The 16,018-nt window shown below is 37.9% G+C and overlaps 1 protein-coding gene and 1 long non-coding RNA gene across 6 annotated transcripts in view; one reads left to right on the top strand and one right to left on the bottom strand.

Moving 5' to 3' along the window:
• Nucleotides 1-16,018, bottom strand: part of SATB2 (SATB homeobox 2) — a 131,518-nt gene that overhangs the window by 85,414 nt on the left and 30,086 nt on the right. The window lies entirely within an intron of this gene.
• LOC140684581 (uncharacterized) overlaps nucleotides 1,179-16,018 on the top strand; it is a 28,624-nt gene continuing 13,784 nt past the window's right edge. The window contains exon 1 of the long non-coding RNA XR_012057021.1: nucleotides 1,179-3,747. This is a non-coding gene — a long non-coding RNA (uncharacterized lncRNA). The remainder of the gene's footprint in view (nucleotides 3,748-16,018) is intronic.

Below are 16,018 nucleotides of genomic sequence, written 5' to 3'. Positions count from 1 at the left end.
GCATGAGCCAGGGATGCCTGCTCCACAAGAGCCATGCCCAAGGGTGCTCGCTCAGCCCATACAGAGCGGGGCAGCCCAGAAAACACCACAGTGCTGTTCCCAGGGCAGGGGAAGCTGCAGAGGTAGATGAGGAAGGAGCACGGCAGGCAGGCGTGGCGCTGGCTGCCAGTCAATTCACACCTTGGCATTAGCTCTCTTCACTGTGCACGTATGGGCTGTGCAGCCAACTGGCCAGCTGCACACACCCCCCTCACTGCAGCCAAGGAGAGGAAAACATTGCACTCTTCCACTAAAATTACCTACTTTACTGCCACAACAACTCATTTTTGATTTATTCTCTTTGGATCTGCTGTCATGTATGCATTATTAGATTTCAATGGAATAAGTATTTCTAAATAGCAAGTGTGGTATCTTCTAAGTGAATTTAAATATTATGTGCATAGCCACAGTAAAGGGAGAAAACACAGCAATCAGTTTAAATATTGCTTCCTTTACTGATTTTCACAGTAGAACTAGTAAAGTATCTGTATGGAGCTGATACAATGTAACACAAAGTGATTTAACATTAAAAGAAAAAAAAAACAAGTTACTTCAGGGACTGACATTTTCCCCCTTCCTGCACATAAACATATGTGTAGCTGTGTTAACTCTGGACACTACACATTTGATATAAAATTAGAGATAAGTACACGGTTTGTTGTTATAACTCAGAAATAAAGTACATACAAAGTAAAAGAAAAAAAAATGAAAAGCAAACAAGTATTTTTCAGCTATTTCTTCAAGAAATACCAGAAATTTCTTTTTGTTTCATCTTGGGGTATGGACATTAGTAGTCACTCTCTGACAATATTTATATGAGAAACTTTCAAGCTATACAAAATTGGTAAAGTCATTATTCCTATTGCACAAAAGTATGTTCAATCTTTTTTTGCCAAACCACCACCAAAAGATGACATTATTTCAGAATATTCCTTGTATAATGCAGAGCAGGAGATTGCGGAAGTAACAAATATCTTGCTTTAGTGGATAAAAATCAGGGGAGAAAAAGAGAGAGAATCAGTTCATAAAACCACAACTTACGTAACTGGTTTTACTTAAATGAAAAACAAATCAACTGATCATTTCCTGGCAGATGAAGCATTACATTCAAACAGAATTTAAGAATTTTAGTCTTTAATTATTTAGCTATATTCTTACTATATTTCCTTTTTATTCAAAAACTTGTTTTTAAAGCAAATAAATTTTGAAGGTGGAAATCTGTCCCAAACTACAAAAAGTTTGAAAAGGAAATCAAAACTAAATTATCTTGAAAAGTATTTTTAACACTTATGTCCATGCCTCCTCTGCTGTTTAACTTTCTCTCTTGGCAAAAAAATTCTAAGAATTTTATAAGACTATCAATATATTTGTTTAATCCCCCAGTCCCAGCCCTCCAGAGAGGGCTTTTAGGTGGATTTGTTAATAAATTGTTAATACTTGGTTAATAAGCAGTGGCACAGTCTTGGCGGGGGAGTTTCCCAGGTGAGAGCTGAGCCCTCATGGATCCAAGTTCATCACTCGCCACATTGCTAATGAGACAAGTGCAGCCCAACACGAGGTTAATTGTCAGAAGCAATAATCCAAATTAAACTGGCCAACGTTCAAGTAAAAGGTATCATTTAAAATATCCTTTTCCAATGAAAGCAATCTCAAGAGTTTATTTGCCTACTCAATATAGAATTCCAGGTTTTAAAAAAAACCTTCTTCCCCTCAAAGGAACCGAAGTAATTATTTTTAATACAGTGACATATGTTAGACAAAAGTATTAAGGAGGGGGCTTCATTCCACTCCAAGTCTCAGTGGAATTTTCCCTTATGTGATCACACATCTGAGCTCAGATTTTACCCTAACCAATGAAGATTTTTTTGTTAAACGATTACTATTAGCTGATGAGAAATCTTCTTACAAATAATCCCGAAACACGGAAGATCTAGTGTGATGTTCCCAGCACTGAGAAATATAATTAAAACAACATGGGGTATTAAAAAAAAAAGTGAGAGTTCACAAAAACATTTGAGAAACAGCTCAAGTCAACTCCAAGCTCATTTGGTTTTGGCTGGGACTCCAGGCTCACAACAGCTTCAGCCTGCCAAAACAAATATAGCCACCCGTTTGTTCCCAATGCTTTCGCCCAGGGAGGGACCTGCTCCTTTGCTTTCCCTGCTACAACAATGACATGTCTGCTAGGATTTAACTGGGGTTCGTATCCCTGCCCACCTTTGAAACAAATATTATTCTGTTAATTGTGAGAAGAAAAGGACTTAAGCACCACCTCGGACTGACATAGTAACCAATACCTTCCAGATAATTATTATATGCTGTAATTAAAATAATGCACGTCATTCAGGCAAAATGTTTAAAAATACCTTGGGAGGAAGTAGTTGGGGATATAATTCCACACAGGGAATCTGTTTAATAGTGGTTGTAACCATAGAGGGAAAACGTAGCATTTAAGATAAATATTATTCATTTACAATGCAGAGTTAGTATAAAAAAGTATCTAATAAACATGAATGCTGTGGTTGTAGCTCCAATGTTTTATGCATATATATACACCCATAAAGAATGACTGCAACATGTATGAAAAAGTCATTTTCAATTAACCTTTTTTTTATTTTTAAAATTATCTAGTTGTCATTTTTAAGAAAAGCTGGTAAGTGGATAAAAAACTCCTTTTCAAAGCACACAGTCATCTATACTTAATCTCTGCACTAGTGACCGTCAGAATATCCAGATTTTCAGAACTCATAAATTTTAGCCTTGAACATGAGATCATTTTAAGGTAGGTAATGCAGTGAAAAACCTCTCAATTGAGTAACAATAAATGCAACAAGAAAGAAGAATGCTTCACAAAATAGTAGGAAAGACAGTGGATTCAAGTAAGTAATATTAAAAAAAATTTGGCTCAGCTTTTAATGATATTGCACAAGTGCCTTTCTTTTTCTAACACAAAGTTGAACTCTTGAATCACTACAGATGCCTTAGTCTAAGAGGTAGCTGGCAAACACGATGGCATGAAAAGCATCTTGCATTAGACACAGCCAGTTCCAGATTAAGATGCTGACATGAACTAGTCAGAAACATTTTTACATTTCTCTTTTTATAAATTCCCATTTGGGAACCTACTGGTCCCTCTTCCAAACTTACAAAATTCAATCCACAGCACAGAAGCTTTGTCACATTCCATTCCTTGGATGCATTGGCCAGTCTACTGCCTACTCAGGAACCCAAGGGGACCAAGGCATTCCAAGGGCAATGTACAAAATTACACTCTCAGTGCTCTAAAACGAACTCTGGAAGTTTGACAGAAGCATGTATTTACCTCTGTTAACCAGCAGAACCACCTGCAGCAAGCTGTGCTAATAGTACAGCTAAAGATGACTTTTTGAAGACAAACAGGCAGTGGCAAAACTGAGAAGATCCTACAGCTCCTGAACTTGAACGTAGGTACTAATCCTAGGCTACTGCCAGTGCTCTTCCTGCCCAATTCTTAAGTGCATACAAAAGCAAACAGCAGATGGTCAATTCATAAGACTGGCAATATTGGCATAATCAACACGGAGTCACCAGCCTGTGCCCACATTCAGCCAAGCAGAGGCTGATGGATCAACTGAGATCAACAGAGTGAAGATCAGAGATGCTTGGAGACACCTGCAGAAAAGACTTCACTCACCAGAGCACCCTGAGTAAGGTTCTTCATGGTCCAAGGTAATGCATTTACAAAAAACATTGCTCATTTCTTTTTCTATATAGTGGTTTGTTTTCTTTCTCCTTTTAAATCTGCATCTCCTGTGTCAGATGTGGGAAACAAGCATTTTAATCTTCATTTGTCCCCAAATGTTATCAAAGGACAACAACACAGTCCCACTTAAAAATGTAAGGAAATACTTTAGTGGATAACTGTTACAGACATAAGGAGACAAAATTGTTTGGTTTTCAGTATTTAAAGCAAAAAAAAAAGTCCAAGCAACTTTTCTAATGGCACTAAAAAGACACTAGGCAGCATCCATTTTATCAGTTCTGTTTCTGATGCTTATTCTTCATCATTTCATTGCTGATTTGAAGAAGGGCACAACTGCAGTAAGGTCAGACCTTAAGTACTCAGGACATGAGGGGTTGAAGACAAGCAGTAAAAAACAGCCTTGGGTTTTTCCTTTTTCTCTCAAATGAAGTAATAGACCATAGAAGTCTCCTTCTTGCCTGACACTGCACCTCCAGTAGCCAAGGGGCAAAAGGCACATTAGGACTTCTATCTGGAAGAAACACAACATTTCCTGTCCAAATCCAAACACAATGACCCCAACCCGGCAAACTATCCAGAAACTGTATAGGCCAGATTGGTGAGGTTATAGTTAGCTATTTCTGTCAGTTTAAAGCCCAAACTGCAAATGCTTACTCAGTCTTCCCTCAGATTTAACAACTCAAGCACGCTGGATGCTGACCACCTCTGCAAGGCTAAGCTGCTATTTATCATTAGTTAGAATTATACAAAAGCACAAAGACAGATTTTGAAAACCTAGAGCACATTCAAAAAATTACACTCTGCTCCAAGACCTAACACAGTAATAGACTCTCACAGGAATAGCTATTTCGCTGGCAAGATAGTGCAATAATGCAATTACTGCCATTTAATTAATTTATATTCTCAAAATCTGTCTTCTTACAATTTCTGAGTATTTCACTTTAACATCAAGACAGGATTTTCTGCCCTGGTTTGCCATAGCAACCCTTGCAACAAATGGCAGTTGTCTATAAAAAGGGGGGACTCTTTGAGTATGCATGCATGGTTTAGTATGGTTTGTTTTAAAGCAGGTCAGAGCACAATGGACCTTTTCTACCATGTGGGATTGAACACCAGCAAATCTCACTTCAAGGGCTGCCACACTCCTTTGCAAAATGAAATGACACTGCTGCTAAGTCTGGATGTAATTACAGATATGAAAGGATGGCTATGAAAGTTTCTTGTATCTTCCTCTCCCTCCTCTACTCTAGATATATTTGCCATACAGCTGTTAACATCCTGAAAATGTAACATGCAGCAGACTTAACATTTCCATTAATTTTAAGTATTAGTATACAGTGGTGACTATTAGAGCACATTTACCACTAAAGAATGAGACCTTTGTCTGTCCATTGCAAGCAGAGCTCTGCCTTGCCTGCCTGTGCAGCCCAGGGCAAAAGCTATTCTGGGAATCCTTGACCTCTGGCCCAACAAGGACACTTAGTAGGGCTAAGGGTAATCCCAACTCCTCCTTGCTCATTCAGCTTCTCAAGCTGTTTGAAGTAATCATTACCAACACAGCTACATTTTGTGGTTATATTATAAAATGAATCATTGTTTAACAGTCCAAGATTGCTAAACTAGTTGTATGTGTGGTTTAGAGTAGACACTGGTTGCTCAGACCCCTCAGAGCTGCACTTCCCCCCAGTCCAGTCACAGCAGGGAAAGCACTCATCTTTGGCACTTCTCCAAGCATAGGATGGTGTAACTGAGCAGCATTTGGCCTCCAGTGCTCCTTCTCACCAGTTCCTCACAAGATAGCCAGATTTTTTTCAGCCACTTCCATATGAAGAGCCTTTACCTCTAAGAATCTCTTTTCTACACTTTTAAAACAACAACTTCTGGGAATTAAAATATCTACCATTCTTTTTGAGGTACTCTGATTATACCCTCTGAAACATTACTTCTTAGTACATGTCCCTACAGGCACAAATTCTGTTTTAAGAGAGCCTGCGGAATATTTGATGTTGGGATTTGGTAGGAGTGAATGAATGCTCCATTATTCACCCTGGTGGTATAGCAGTGGTTGCTCTGAAGTTTTACAATGCAGCGTATTGCTGTAATGACATCATATGACATCATAAATCTCCCACAATTTCTAAAGCTTCTGATGAATGTTTCTCCATAAGCACCTTATTAATAATTACTTTTTAAAAGAGTTCATCAAATAAAAATCTTTTGCATTTGTATATTAATTAGAAATCTACAGACAAGTACTAACCACCTTGGGCTTTAAAACTAAAACTCTTTTACCTTAACCTTCATAGAAAAGAAGGCACCATCTTGATTTATAGATGCAGTCAGACAGGGTACACTGCTTTCCACCCTATGTGAAAACCTCACAAAAATATATGAATTTTAATTTAATATTTTTAAAAAGTTCTCTGAAAACAAAAAGTTACTGTATTTCTCCTTATTACAACCAAGTCTTCATGTCTCAACCAAAAATAGTCCAAATTAACAACTATTTTCCCCTTCTTATAAAACCTTCCTACATGCATATACATATTAGTCAAGTTAAAGACCAGCTTCTTAGTCTTTGCCAAAACAGTGGACATTTGCTATCCCCACCTTCAATCAAACACAGATGCACACACACAGCTAAAGCAACACTTTACCCTACTTTAAGGCTCTTTAATCCCAGGCTTCAAGCATCTCCCTACCCTCTGCAGCTTTTTTCTTCATCCAGTCTTAAGCAAAGTACTTGAAACCAAGTCAGATCTTACATATATTAACACACACATGGCTCCTTACTTTCAGACTTGGAGTTCCCACACTTCTAACCTCTGAAGACAGAGGTTGTCTTTCTCCATGACTCTGAAGTGGTAAGAGGATTCCTACAGGCAAACCCTATTTTGTTATCCCAGTCTTAGTCACTGTGTCTCAGATAGTCACATAAGCAAGCAAGAACCCAAACCCAAACTTTGATGATATCAAATTACTCTGAACATAATTAAAGAAAGTATCCTGCAAAAGGATGGCTTTCATATAAGGAAAAACGTTCTGTAGTAAAATGGCTTTGACCTGTATCTCCTGTAGCTAAATAACTCACTCAAGAATAGCTCTGTTGAGTTTGGTCCATATTAGGATGCAGATGAAAAGTTACATGGATGGAACACCTCAAAGAAGCTCTTTGCAAACAATTGAGTATAGGATCAGTAACCACATACTAATTAATATACATAAAATTATGCCAATCTGGGTTGCCTGTGATCCCAACCCACCTCACAACACATTATTTACTTCTTCATAAAAAACAAGTTTGAAATACAACTGGAAACAAAAATCGTGTTTCAACCTCTGCCCTCAATTGCATCAGTGGAAATCAAAAACTCCACTGACTTCAGAAGCATTTGACTTTATTTACAGTTCTGTAACTGAAAACATGGCTTAATTTTCTGGTAAAGAATCCCTTATCGAATCTACAGCATCAACAACTATGAACACTAACAGCAATGTGTGAGCTGATTTTGGACCCTACAGCACTGGATGCCATTTAATTTTTCTATTTCACTTAGTCTTCACACCAAGTCAAAACTTTCTAGTTTCATTTTTGGCCTTAAAATGATAGTAAGCAGAACCCTGATTTCAGTTTCCACCATTGCAAGGAATACTTTTTTCTGAGATATGCACCATGCTTATGTTTTAAGACGTCGGGACATTATGTTTTTAAGAGGTCAGGACATCATCTCTACTACTACCAGCTTTTTCACTCCTGTTCTCACCTCTTCCTACTAAGGATGCAAAGTTCCAAATGACATTGTCAGCCTGGACTCTTCTTGGCCGAAAAAGTCACATTTGTGATGAGCGGTTCTTGTTTTGGCATCTCTGATCCTTTCCCATCTCTCTTCCCAGGACATGTACTGGAAAGCACTGCTTTTCCATAACCTTCACTAAAAACTTAGCTCCCTTAAGTCACTTCCAGCCCCAATTTCTGTCAGTCCCTGTGTTGTTCTGCCAGAACATCTGAAAGATGCTAAATGGTATGTATAGTTTTAGGGAAATATCTAATCTGCTATTTTTGAAAGTTCAAATTGCTTTGCTGCCAACAGTTAGGAATACGATAACAAGGTATTACTTAGTACTGAAATTCCCTTTTTTTCTGGGAAGAATTAGAAAATGTATGAACTGTCCTACAATATTCAGTGGTTTGCTGAGCATAACTATGGTCCAGCCACATGCCATAGTGTATATATAGCCTTACAAGTTTATAACATACTGAGGTTTCTGCTTAATTTAAATCTGCTACTGAATTCTAATATCCATTTCTCTCATTTCCCCATCTCCACACATCCCCCACCAGCACTCAGTGCCAAAGGCTGAGAAATAACAAAAGGGCCACAGGAGGCCCCAGGCATGTTTTAAACCAACCAAGCTCCATGTAGGATCACACTGTCACATGCCTGCACGCCCGCAAAGTAATGTGCTTCAGAGAGCAAGACTGCATCCCAAAGTTACCAACCAGCTTCTTTTTGTTCCCAGCAAATTAAAATGCTTGGATTCTTTTCTATTCCATATTCTCATGCCAAAGACAGGATCATGCTAACAAGCTTCTGATGGAATCCTCTAAGAATTTTTTTTATCTTTACAAATTAAATTTTTACAGAGAAGATGAAACTCCCCTCGTCAAGAGGCCCAGAAGTATGGGAAACAAAATGTCAAGAATTAACAATGCCAAATATTACACTCCCACACAGGGTTAACTTTTTTTTTCCAAATAGCACACACAAATCTGTCCCACCCATCAGATGAGCTACTATACTTCTATTAGCATTCTGGCACCTCCTTCTGTACAAACATAGCCCTTTGGCTATAAAACATGTTATACAAAAGACTTAATCCATCAAGCACAGAAGTAAGGGATTTTTTTTTGTTTCCAGACGTGAACTGATCACTCTTCGGATAAAACAGCAAATTTCCCCCCAACATACTACATCACACAACTAGCTGGACGTAAAAAGACTTTCAGTAGATGTATGAGATAGGGGAAACCAGGACCAGCCTCCCTTTATATAGAGAAAATCCTATAATACAAAGCCTGACTAAATGGGCCTATGCTCCACAATAAAATTAGAACATATTCCATCTTTCTCCCTGTTAAGTGACAAACTGCACCTCCCAACTGCTCTGGGAAATTAACTGCAGGTTTTGTAAAATATAAATGCTATGCCAATATAAGAACTTATTTTGTCATAAGCGAATTAGGTTTTGTATCTAAAAATATGTGGACAAGGGGCTGCCTATCTACTACAGGATACGCATGCCACGGCAACATTGCTGCAAATGCACATTTAGATAAGCATCTTGCCATACTGCACATACAGGGGTTTTAATAGTCCTAAATACAGTTCAATTAACAGCAGCTTGCACCCATACCCTGTTCCTGGATACGTGACCAGATAAAATCTAGAGAAAATGCTAAGCACTCAAAGGAAAACAAAGTACATGCTGTCTATTAATTGCACTGGAGTTAACACTGCCATCATGCAATCCTTGGTGAAAACATGACTTTTTTAATGTATTTTTTAAATTTCTTGTGAGCTATTAAAAGACATTCTATTTAAACAGCATTGCACAATTTCCAGACAACTGAATCTGTGAAAAAAGCCTTATGGCTTTGTGTCAGGTCTTGCCATATTATTATGGTGCAAAGGTTACATAAATTTATCTCCTTCTAATTCTGGATTTTTTTAAAATATGAAGACACTGAAGGCTTTTATTTTTTCCCATCTGCAGCTAAGATTTCTTCATCTTCACATTTACATGCAAAATGTGAATTTGTGCACAAGGGACCCTGATAAAAAAAGATATAGATTCAGGAGAAGCCTTGAAGATGTATTATGGCAATTTTGTTCTGTAACAGCCCCTCCTTCTACAAAATTGATGTTGCAACCCTGGGGCATCACAGTGCCATGCCAGTGCTACAGCTGTACCTTCAACTGCGTCCCAGCTTTGGTCAGCAAGGAGAAGACTGGGACAGGGATTTGTTGGACCCCAGTGACCTGGTGCTGGTGCTTACTACACTACCAAAAAATCACGCTGCTGTCCCTCACAAAATCATGACACTGCTATTACACACAGTTTAGAAAAACTTCTCTGTCTCTCTTTTATTTGCTTTCTCTCTCCCTACTTTCCTGTAGTGATACACACTCAAAACTGTGAAGCATATGAAGTTCTTACAAAATAAAGTTTTAATACAGAGCTACAGAAAGCTGAGGGGGAAAAAAAATCTCATATTTGTATAATTACAAAAGTGTTCCTTAACCTTGTTATTAAAATCACTTTGGATTATAAGGCATAATTTTTTTAAAAAGGGCAATCCACATTTCACCATAAATGCTGAATTTTTTGTCTCACATCGAGACCACAGAAGCTCTCTAGCTAAAATTATTACATTTCTTTCCTACTCACCTTTATGAAGTGACATACTACCCTTTTTTGCCCCCTTCTAGAAAAATTCAGAAATCCATCTATACACTGGGATTTACACAATTTGGCATTGATCTTTTAGTATATAGGAATAACAATCAGCCTAAGAGAAGCAGCTTTATATTAGTAAACTTCCTAATAAAAGTACTTTGGGATAAATAAATAAAAGAACATCTCTGTTATGCAATTTCAAACTAATCCTTCTGATAAATTTATTAATTCAACCCTCCAAAGGTCAGTATAACATTAATTTGTTCCTGGCACTAAATATGTGTTAGGGTTTAATCTAAGGTGGTTAAACAGACGTTCAGCAACATTCAAACAGCCTTGGCACCAACACTGACACAGTGCAGTACAAAATAGTAAATGTACTATAAAGTATTTTAAACTTTCAATGCAAGAATACAAGTCTGTAAGAGGCTACAAAAGACAAATCTTTAATAAATGCCAATTCCTACCAAATTCTGCCATAAGGTTAATATTCACTTCTCAGATTACTATGTCACTTGGTACTGTTTGACACTCTTTCGTTCCAAAGGACAACCTCCTGTGTTTTTAAGGCAGGAAGGCAGAGCTGTTCAGGATTCCACTGCAAGTCACTGGGAGGGAGGGATAGCCTAACTGTGCAGCAGAATGACATTCCCCTCAGGTTGTGTGACACCAATGGAGCCAGGACAGGACTCACATTTCCCTTTGCATCAGGGAAATGCCCCACATCCAGTAAACTGTTCTATACATCATGTCCAAGAGGAACCAGACATTAAATCCTCCACCTGTGTGCTTGTCTACACTGCAGCACCTCTTACCTAGCTGGAAATCATTTAACATGCAGCAAGTCACCTTTTTGCTGAGCTAAAGCACACTTTTGGAATCAACAGGTCTTTCCTCTGCGAACAAAAGAAAAGTTTTACGTTTGATCCAAGAAGCAGATCCCACTTCTATAAATGCACATAAAATGTATTTCCCTTGGAACAGATTTATCTTGTTCTGCATAAGGTTTTATTTTATGGGTGGGCCTGGGTTTTGTTGATTTGGGTTTCTTCATGGCAATTAGCTGAAAAACACCATAAGATGCATTGCTAGAATGACTGCTCGACAAATAGCACTTTGCATCTTATTGTAAAATATTCATACACTCAGCCCAAACAAATGTTGTCTGTAATAAAAATACTGCCATATATCTTCATTTGTACTAGAACAAATCCATTTTATTTGTTCATTCTGTGTTTTAGTGTCATAGGTCTTTTAGAAAAGATAATTTATAATCCCTTATGCAATTAGATATGAAATTAAGTTGTCTTAGTCTGCAGAAGAATTTATAATGAAGAGACCAGGTTCAACCAGTTCCACTGAAAATATTTTGATAGCATCAAAAAAGAAAGCATAAAGATCTTTAGTGTTTTAACAAATTAACACATGCCTTTTGGGTAAATTACTGTACATGCTGTTAATCTTTTAATTAGGTTCTCAATTTCACATATGCATTTATGGTAGGGAGGATTTTTAGTGATCAGAAAATGCAAATATATGGTGTTGCTCAGCTCTTTTAATAGATATATCAAAAAAGTAAACAACCTCACCCCCTAAAAGAACCCTAGTAAGGTGTAGTCCTTTATTTGAAAGCGCCACAATAAAATATTAATAAATCTCTATTAATATTACTAACAAATACCACTCTTCATTTTATTATTCAAACAAATACAGCTTTGTCCTAAAGAGAAAAGTAAGACTTATTCTCCACGATTATGCCACAGAAAAGGAAACTTTTATGTTTGTAATGCACGTAGCTTTTAGACACATCACCAACACTTGAAAATATGTAATTGATCTTATCTATATACATGGATACATGTTTGAAGCACATTCTATGGTAGCATTTCATGAAATATCAATTTTCTTATGCTGACTGCCACATAATACTTTCTAAGCATCTCCTTCCAGGATCTTGAAAAAATACAGTATTATCTATAGCTCATTATTTGATATAATTTTTTCCTCAAGCATTTGGTCCAGCCTCAGTTTCAACACAAGATAAACACATTTTCCCCCACAGAAAATCTATTATTTCATAGATTCTATAGCTGGTACTGAAGAAAAACATACTCAGAAAGGCAGACAAATTGCCATCAGTTAACGATCTCTATGCCAAGGGACATTTTTAGCATGGTGTTGTCTCTGTAAAAGTAGGAATTATCTACTAGCTACACCACATAATGATTTTTGTTAGAAAAAGGAAAAAGGCCAAAATGTGGCTAAGCAGTAAATATATTATAAAAACAAAGTATGAAAGCAATTTAGCTGTGAATCCTGACTGGCACATGCATCCTCCTCCTAGCTTGTTTGAATTTAACTCTTTCGTGGTAACTTTGAAACAGCCAGGTAAAGACAAAGGTGCTATATATACAAAACAGTATGGGAAGTAAAAACAGAATAAAATAAATACCCCAGATCCCAGGGCTATTCTAGCTTTATTGACATTTACTTCATTCTAGAAGTATTAGTTTTCATTTGGAATAAGGTTGAAAGTAAAATTGCCCATAAACACACAGTGAAAAATGCCCCAACCTCATCTCATCTAACCTCATGCAATGCTTTTTTTTAATCACACCTGTATAAACATATATTACTTTAAATTTTCTGGATAAATCAAAGGTGCTTACTGGCCAAAAGATAAGAGCAATCCTCCACAAACCCTCCACCAGTACGGGAAGATACATGTATGTATCCTGAACAATCAGGTAGCTCAGTGGGTGGGAGAAGAGTACACACACACGCTTCCCTCAGACACAGCTTGAATTTGAACCTTCATCAGTACTCTCAGAGTGGGTTTCCAGTGAGCAGGACAGTAGGTAAAAGGAGGTTACTAATAGCATTGTCTTTAGCTCATCCTTTCCCATTCCATTAAATGTAGCCATTTAATCTGCTGCAGATCCCTGATGACAAAGAATGCAGGAGGGCAGATTGCCCTTGTAAAATTCAACCGGTATAAAAGGACCCAAACATCAAACACAGCTGCTGACTGACAGCTTCATTTATATTCCAGTAAGGACCAGGAGGATTAAGGCCAGGTCCTTTCCACAATGCTCACGAACAGCAGTGAGAAATCATCTGAACTGACCCTTTGCTGTCACTGTCAGGAGGATCTCTCCTGAAGAAACAGAGGACACTAAACAGTGAGTCAGTGTGATGGCCTCTCTTTTGCCATTTTAAACCAGGAAACACTTGCTTTTTATGCCCCTCAGATTTTCTAGACCTACTTTGTTAGGTTTTCAGTTTAAAAACAAAATGATTTTCATACTTAAGTTTGTCTTAATGGTTAAAGGGGACTGAGAAGTATTGCTCTACACCACAAGATTCCCTGGAGCCAAGCACCTTTGCTCTCCACATGCCCAAAGCAATTCCCCCAAACACGAGCAGCAAGATTCAGAACGGGCCACTGATGATAAATGGACTTCAGACAGAGCAGCTGGCAGAAAGTGCTCTGCTTTCTCTCCAGCAGCACAGCCATTATAAGTGCTGCACAGGGAACCTACACCCAGGGCAAACCAGGGATTTTGAAAGGTGGGATTTTCTTCTAAATAAGCAGAAGCCAATCTGAGGGATGTGCCCTACCTCTGTTAGGTTAAAGACAGAAGTGGCTGGGGGTGGGCTCGGTTTTGTGTGACTATGGGGAAGGCAGAAGGGGCAGGGCAATCTGCAGCTGGAACAAAAAAGCAAACTCTTCATGCCACTGGGTTAAAATGCTGCTTCCTTTAGCTAGAGAAGGGAATGGAAAAAAAATTCAGTAGATAAGAGTATTTTTAAAAATCTAAAAAAGAAAGAAGAAAAAACAAGGAAGGAAGGAAAAAAAAATAGCTACCCTAACATGTTAACCAGCACCAAGCTTTGCTCATCCTACTGAATGTTTAAATATTTAGCTTGTTAGCTAACAGGCTGTTAACTGCACCTCATTTTCCTTCTCTGGACACAGGAAGACCTAGCCTAACCTAATTTATTTCCACTTTTAAACAGACCACTGCTTCATTATCAGATGCATGAAGAAATAAAAAAAGAGACAACAAAATTTTATTTTTAATTAAAACTAATAAAGACCATTTCTCAGTTTTATTCAAAACCACCAGTGTTTCTCAGACTAGAAGAGGATGGGTTTTTAGCTGTGTGGTTGAGAAGGCAAACAGGAAAAATCTAAATTTATTCTATACTAGTATAAGTTTTTAATCAAGTACGCACAGGCCTTTCAGAGTGAACTTGATTTTCATTTCACCGCAAACTACTGTAATGGTTGCTGTGACACAGAAAAGCCTGTGGCTCCATTTCCCCAGCATTTCTTCACTGGTTTGTAACACTGGCAGAGTACAGGCAAATCTTTCCCTGAAGAGTACAAAGCTTCAATGAACCTCTGTCCTGCAGTGTTACCTTTTTGCACACAGCCTGCAACATACAGTAAATGGAAAGCATTAAAGAACGTGGCCCTCACCAAACTAAAGCACTGATTCGCTGTTACAGCCTGAGCAATATTGCTCAGAAACAGAGATGGAGACAAGAACAAAAGGTTTAATGATTTCTTCCCAGAGCACAGTAGAGTTTGATCCACTCTCACCATGGAACAAACAAGTGACACACAGCACTGCAACAGGTTCACTGGAACCCACGCAGCTGTCACCAAAACATGATGTGCCCCAAAGCTCTCAACAGCAAAGTCCCTTTGCAGGTATGTGGGATCTCAGAGAGAGAAGGATGAAAGGGTGTCTGACTGCAACAACCAAAGCCCATTGTGTCCACTGTGCCCCCTCCTTTCCCCCACCCTCTCCCCTGCTCACGAGCCTGCTGCGCTCAGTCACAGACCGCAAATGAGACGGAAAGCAGCGTCAGAAGTGCTGAGCTGTTCAGGACTACCTTTACATACCCTCCTTTAAGCTGTTCAAACACTAATAAATTACCCATTTACTTATACTACCCAGATGTTTGCCATCTAGAAAAATAACTTATTATTTGTAGAAGGTTTTGTTCCATCATAAGAATCCTGTAAATAATATATTGGGATAAGAATGCCAATACCACATGCTAACTTTTGTACACCAGTTTGGAGGGGGGTGGCAGGGAAGAAAAGGAAAGACAGACATTTCCTGACCAGTAGTCAGAAGTTAAGAACCTTCAAAGAGAGATTATCAAAAACTCAAGTGCTCACTGGAGATTATGCTGTTGGGATAATGAGGTTATTTAAAATAAAAGCACAAATGGAGAATAAGGATGAAAAGTAATCTGAGATTAATTCATTATTTCTGAGCTTTTGCTTCCACATATATCTTATACTTTTATATAAATATATATTTGCATGCATGTATCTGTATAAAATGTGTGTATACTAAATTATATCATATATGTGTTCATATATATAAACCAAAGTAAAACTTAAAATATATTCAATTTATGTATCTATAAATATGACATTCTAACATTTCTGTATATGTCACATTTTCCATAAAAAATGCAACCCTAATTTTAGCACAGCCTACAAATACAAGGAGCCTCAATCTTTGTTGCTTCTTTTATTTTTTGCGTAAGATTTCTTAAGAGTTCTGAGGAACTCTCAAAGAGAATTCTAGGGCTTTAATTGAAATGGCATGAGATGCTGAATCGTTAACAACAGTGTCTTTCAACCCCTGTGTCCATTATGCACAGAAATGTCTATCAAAACCCACAAAGAACGAAGAGGTTTTCAATATTCTCATTAAAATGGGACTTTGTCTCATAGTTCCAGCTAATTGA

This window comes from Taeniopygia guttata, chromosome 7, assembly GCF_048771995.1.
Source record: "Taeniopygia guttata chromosome 7, bTaeGut7.mat, whole genome shotgun sequence".
Classification (NCBI taxonomy): domain Eukaryota; kingdom Metazoa; phylum Chordata; class Aves; order Passeriformes; family Estrildidae; genus Taeniopygia; species Taeniopygia guttata.
The sequence above is the reverse complement of the archived record's forward strand: the minus strand, read 5'-3'. Positions and strand labels throughout refer to the sequence as shown.